The sequence below is a fragment of the Lathyrus oleraceus genome, chromosome 5 (genome assembly GCF_024323335.1).
Source record: "Lathyrus oleraceus cultivar Zhongwan6 chromosome 5, CAAS_Psat_ZW6_1.0, whole genome shotgun sequence".
Classification (NCBI taxonomy): domain Eukaryota; kingdom Viridiplantae; phylum Streptophyta; class Magnoliopsida; order Fabales; family Fabaceae; genus Lathyrus; species Lathyrus oleraceus.
The window spans coordinates 145,525,141-145,531,636 of record NC_066583.1 but is presented as its reverse complement, the minus strand read 5'-3'; the positions used below and the strand labels follow the sequence as shown (position 1 = coordinate 145,531,636).

Sequence of the window (6,496 nt, the reverse complement as noted above, 5' to 3'; positions counted from 1 at the left end):
ATGGGTTTTATGCTGACAAGGAGAGGGATTAAAGCCAATCCTGACAAGTTTCATATGGACATTGATATTAGGAGTCCTACAAACGTGAAGTAAGCGCGACAACTTATGGTGCTTGGGGTACTTGAGGTTTATGTTGGTTTTGATTCTTGCTCCATGAGAAATTTGGATGATTATGCCAACCAGGGTTGTAGATGTTGCTGTAAGGATTTTTATACTTGTTGTTGCCAATATAGTTAATAGAAACAGGATTTACAAAGCAGACTTCAAACAAATGAGCTCCTCCATAATAAACACAGGAAACCTCTGATGCTTAAGTCACAACTTTAATAGGTTTAGGTGCTGGTACGTCAGGACTCATCATCACGTTTTTCATCATTTGGTGAATGTGAGCTACCTGAGCAGCTAGGGTTGTAGTCTCAGTGACTTCATGAGCACCAACTATCTTTTTCTAAGTAGAGACAACATCAGCTCTTGTAACTAGCCATTTGTAGGTGTTAATTGTAATGCTTTCAATCAAATTGTATCCTTCTTCATATGACTTAGAAATAAAGTTCCACCACTAGAGGCATAAAGCATGTTTCTTGAAGAGGGAACCAATCCATTGTAGAATGTTTCTAGCTGAATACAAATTGGTATCCCATGACGTGGACATTTTCTAAGCAACTTCTTAAATCTTTCCCAAGAATAAAATAAAGATTCATCACCTACTTGTCTAAATGAAGTGATCTTATTCCTCATCTTAGTATTCTTGACAGGAGGAAAGTACTTAGCCAAAATGTTTCTATCTAGAGCGTTCCATGTGGCTATGTAATTTGGTTCTAAGGAATTCAACCAACTCTTGGCTATATGCCTTAGAGAGTATGGAAAAAGTCTCAACCTGAAGGCATAATTTATAGTTCCATGGATCTTAAAGTTACTTGGCACTACTAGAAATTGTCTCAAATGCAAGTGTCGATCTTCATTTGCATTGCCTGAGTATTGACCAATGGCTTTTAATATCTAGAACATCATTGGTTTAAACTCAAACTGAGCCACATTGATCTTTGGACGAATGATACACATTTTTATAGCATTAAGATTAATGAATGTATAATCTCAAATGTTTCTTGCTCTGTCATTGGCAATGCCAATGATGATGTTATCAGCAATGACAATGTCTGCTTGAGTTGGCCCATCCTCTATGTCTAAGATGAGAAAACGATGAGGGGTTCCTGGCAAGTGTCTAGTAGCTTGAAATCTCCTAAGCAATCTGAATGTTCTCTCAGGTTCACGATCTCCTTTGTATATTGAGTTTAACAACTTGCGCATGCAAACGTTAAGCACATGTCATGTCACTAGAGTATATAGTAAACATCAAAAGCTCAAATTCTAATTTAACAAGAAATAGTGTTTCATACAAAATCAAAATGTTATCTTTGACACACTCCCCAACAACGACGCCAAAAATTTGTTGGTTGAAAACCTGTGATGTCCATGCAAGTATACATGTATGTTTTAAGTAGCAAGTAAAAGAATTGTAAGGATGTCGAACCTGCAAGGAGTAGAAAGTAACTTAGATTAATTTTGCAAGGAAGTATCTTTTGTAAATAAGCATGACCAGGATAAATATTTTTTATAGTTTTCATAGGTTCAATTTAGTAGTAAACACAATGAAGAACAATGTCAAGGATGTAAGTGAATGCAATAATAGAGAGTATATTAGGCAATGATCCATTAATATAACTTGTTATTTATGCATATATGATGTGTTGTCTCATTCCAGAAAAGGTCAGAAAGTGATCTAATGGTGTATCTCTACAACGTCAATAACATATACATCAAGGCAAGGGTACAAATTTATAAGCCTCACTTGTAACCCTAACGCAAGTCCGGTTTTATTCTGAATGTGTTTTATGATTGTAACTCTTTACCTTTAAAGTAGTTAATCTAGTGAATATCTTTATCCTACTATTTTCAATCACTTTTGCCATGAAATATGCTTGTTGTTGGAACTCTCACAATAACATGCTTGTATTTTTTCCAAGTTGACCAATCAAAGAATCAAATTGTAACAGTTTAACACATGATAAAATAATACATTAAAAACACATCTTTTAACATAAAAGACTTTATTATATCAACTTTTCATTGCTCAAGATAAAAGTTTTAGCTCATAATGAGATTAGAACATACAACAATACTAGTTCTTAAGCTAATTATTCTCAAACACATAGTGAAAAAGAAATAACAACCTAAAAGTAACTTATTTGTCTTCTTGCAATGGTTAGTCACCAAGAGACGACTTTTGTCACGCTAGATATTAGCAGTAGGCATTTGAGGTGATGAGAAGAAGAATCTCCATTTTCACTCAACTCACTCTCTTCACTGGTATTTCTAAGTGTATTCTCTTTCTCTAATTACTAAACTCATATTCACTTCTTCAAGAGCTGATTTTATAGTTGCTTCAACGAGGGTTTTGTACATTGTCATGGATCCTGAGCTTGAGAATAAATGTCAAATCAGGCTCAAAGAAAATCAACATTATTCTCACTATTTCTTCTAATTCAAACAAAATTAGAATCGGGTACATACAATAGTAGGAGACAAAGTGTAGCGTGGTTGTTTACTGGAACAGACAAGCAGACGGTGTTGTCCTTGTGGGAGCGTTGTTGTTTACTGCCTTTTTTCTTCTATCTCCTCATTCTTATCCTTTTAAACGAACTCTCCTTCCAAATGCATATTGTTTCCACGTGTGCCCTAGGAATGCAATTGATGTTTCTCTTTTTTTTTCCAGTTGCTTTCAACTTTCCACTTCCCTTTAGGTACAAGTTGTTATCCCATACTGGCGTGCCAAACCTCATCAGAAGCTAACCTTTCACAAGAAACAAACACATAAAAACTAAAAAATAGAGCACCTATTATGCTCATTACAAACTACTCTTAAAATAACAAAATGCAATAAATTTAACTACTAAATGGTAAAATAAATAGAAAGATTCAAGAATTAAGTCTTTTAATCAATCACAAAATGTGTGTAATCAGTGCTCTTGGTCCTTAATTCTAAGGATATCTACTCAAGCATGGTAAAAATTAATACATACATATTAATAATTGAAAGCATAGACATTGTAAATCAATATAATTTACAAATGAAAACATGTATTGCAGTAATTAGTTCGTTAAAAAAAATGCTCCGTAGAGACTCTTAGCAACAGCAGCTGAAGCAAAAGTTTTCCGGAAATAAAATGCAGAGAAACTCAAATGGCCCAAATCATAAAATATGTAAAAGAGGTTGTTTAACACCCCCACAAAATACTATCTAGAATCATAGTACGTAAATCATTAAAATTGTGGTACTGAAACAAACATCATCTAAATGACATCCAAAATTATTATAAGATGTTCTAAATATACTAAATAGAAAGACACAACGGACCAAGTCTTCGACCTTCAGATCTTCTCGTTAAATTCCAACTATTGCATCTAAATGGAAAACAACAACATGATTGGGGTGAGATTACTATATCTCAATGGAGTCCCACTATCTTATAGGTCAACTCGACTATACAAGGTGTCTAACTCACTAGCTAGAAAACTACTCAGCATACATACCATCGGTCAAGCAAGTAAAGCGCAACAGATCCAAAAAAACTCATTATAATCATAAGTGCCACTGAATAGTCTTACCTTTCGCTTTGGTTACCATGGGAATCTCATAGAGAATTGAAACTATTTCACCGACTACTTGTTCATCTCCTGAGCGGGATTCAGGTTTAAGATTAACCAATAATACTTTCATAACGCCTTGGTTCCTCACCAATAAGACTCTCGAAATGGCTTAGTTCCTCACCCATAGGACTTTCGAAACGACTTGGTTCCTACTCACCCATAGGATTTTTAGAACGACTTGGTTCCTCACCAATTTTGTCCATTCCCCGTCACATGTACCTATATATCAAACTTAGATCTTGGATACTATTCGACTTTCCATCTATGGTAACCAATCATAGGCGTAGCATGGGCAACCCCACTACTATTATATGGTACAATGCACTCATAACATAACGTTTTTGTGTTAGACAACCACAAGGATGTGTCATTATGTTGAAACTTTACAATAATCGGTTGTTCGATTAATCCTATGGTTTCTTACTTTTTGAATTTATCTTACTCATTCACAAATTTCTCATATTTAGGTTGACCACCATTAAACGTTATTAGGATTACCGCACTATCCTAATCTGCGATCATTAGAGACTAATTATAAAAGTAGTGCTAATACACAATCATTTCCAAGCAAAAACTAGATGCCACGCATTAGAACATTAAAGCATTTGTTAAGATACAGAGAAACTCCTAAAAAAATTATACTTCCTAAACTCATCAATATCATTTTAGGAGTGCATGAAGACCATAGAGCTTCACTATGTTATATCTCTTTCCCTTATCTTTCCAACATAAATAAATTATTAACCATAAGAAAGTTTTCTGGATTAGATTTCTGACTCATCCGGTCGTGTCTGAATCAAAGCTAAAAAACTCAAGTTATGACAAAAACAATGCATTGAATACAATTTGCCTTCCTGACTTGAGTCAAGTATAAATTATGATTCGAATCAATTCAGGTCGTGGATAAATAGAAGAGTCTGATTTTAATTAGGTATAAATAGTGGTATGAATCAATTCAGGTAGTGGCTAACCACAGCGTTAGAATAAGTAATGAATCAAACATGTATCATCATAAACATGACATTCATTATCATCACAAGCACAATTTTAAGCATCATCTTTAATCAAAAATCATTCATCAGCAAGGATCAATAACATCAAGGAATTCCTAAAATATGCTTATATACTCATAGCATACCAAGAGGGTTCATGCATGTAAACCATTCATGGTGATCAAAATTTCATGAAATTCACACAACAACACATAGATTCAAGAACAATGTTCTAAACCCAACATGCAATGACTATGAATCTAAACCTACAAAGGCTAAAACTAACTATTAACCCCACCTTAGTTTAGAGAAACTGAAATTGATGATGATCATGACTTCTTGATTGGTGGTTCTTCTTCAAGAATGCAAGAGAATCTTCGCATGCAAGAAGAGGTGAGATGATTTTGGCTCCTCACTTTCTCTTGACCTTAGAATCACTTGAAAATGATAACGAGAGAATGAACTTGATGATGGAATTTATGGAGAATACTTGATGTAATGTTGATCAAGCTATCACTCTAAGGCAACAAATCTTAAACCCTCCTTCCAATCAACTCCAAATCCTCACATTAAATGGAAATTTGATCCAATCTCCCCATCTTCCCTCTTTCACTCACCACACTCCCTTTCTCTAGCTTCCTCCACTCTAAAATTATGAACTTAGGTGAGAGAATGAAAGTGAAAATATGAGGAGGAGTAGCTTCATTTTTATTTATATAGTAACTTAGGGGAATTACCACTTTTTCCCTTGTCTTTAATCAAAACTTCTAACCATCGCCACTCTTATTAAAATAAGAGATTTGAGATAGATTAGAATTACTAATCTCCATTAGTTAGACATCATCATACTAATACATACCATGCTTAAATAAGGTTATTACAGATTATGTGTTTTGTTTTGAGTTACAAGTCATTATAGAGACCCATAGTGATAAATTTTGCATAAAAAGCCATTTTTCTAGAAGAAAAACTAGTGGAAAAGTATGAGGTTGCCAAAAGAAACACCAGAAACACGAAAAGTCACGCATGATATTTGAAAATTTGTGGCCGTAATGGGGAATATGGGTGGTCCGTAATTCTCCCAATGGTAGTAATTCCTTCTTACAGGTTAGGTTGTGCATCGATGGTCTTGAAATAAACTTCTAAAGAAAGTGGAATTATGGTTGCAATATGGTATTACGAGTTGATGTAATTCCCTTTCTGATTTTAATTTTTCTAGGCATTTTGTACTGATCACGAGCATTAGGTCTTTAACCCTTTGTAAACATGAAACACAAACAAATTGGAAATACGACAGGAAAAACTAACATAATGGATAAATAGGCTTGGGAAAGACATTAAAAAAATTATTAAAAAGATGAAAATACCACTGATCACCCTTTATCAAATCCGCCACAGCATCCACTTCTACTAGAACAAACTTGGTTGACTAATATGTCACGTCTCCAACCAAGATAGAAGGAATACTAATCACATCAAAGGTAGATCTATCCATAGTTTGATATGTTAAATTCTCATTAAAGAAACATTTGACTTCACCAAAAACCTTGGTCACCTTATCCACCCAAGTATCACCCACAAAAAGAGCCAAATTGGAATTCCTCCTTATTCTCTAATTTACACAAGCATGGAAGAACTCAATATTAATGTCCCCCTCTTTTAACTACCTCAAATGGGAGCATTACACTAACTTATGATCCCTACATCCGAGAAGCTTCCATGACTATTGCATATTTTTAACTTTCTCAGCTTAATCTTCTAAGTAAAATGGCACAATTCCTCCATCATGTTCCAAT

At 34.3% G+C, this 6,496-nt stretch overlaps 1 non-coding gene across 1 annotated transcript; it reads left to right on the top strand.

The window, feature by feature from the left end:
• The first annotated feature begins 634 nt into the window (after positions 1-634).
• On the top strand, positions 635-741 carry LOC127089454 (small nucleolar RNA R71). Its single transcript, XR_007791050.1, has one exon. It is a non-coding gene; the product is annotated as a small nucleolar RNA R71 (small nucleolar RNA).
• The last annotated feature ends 5,755 nt before the right edge of the window (positions 742-6,496 follow it).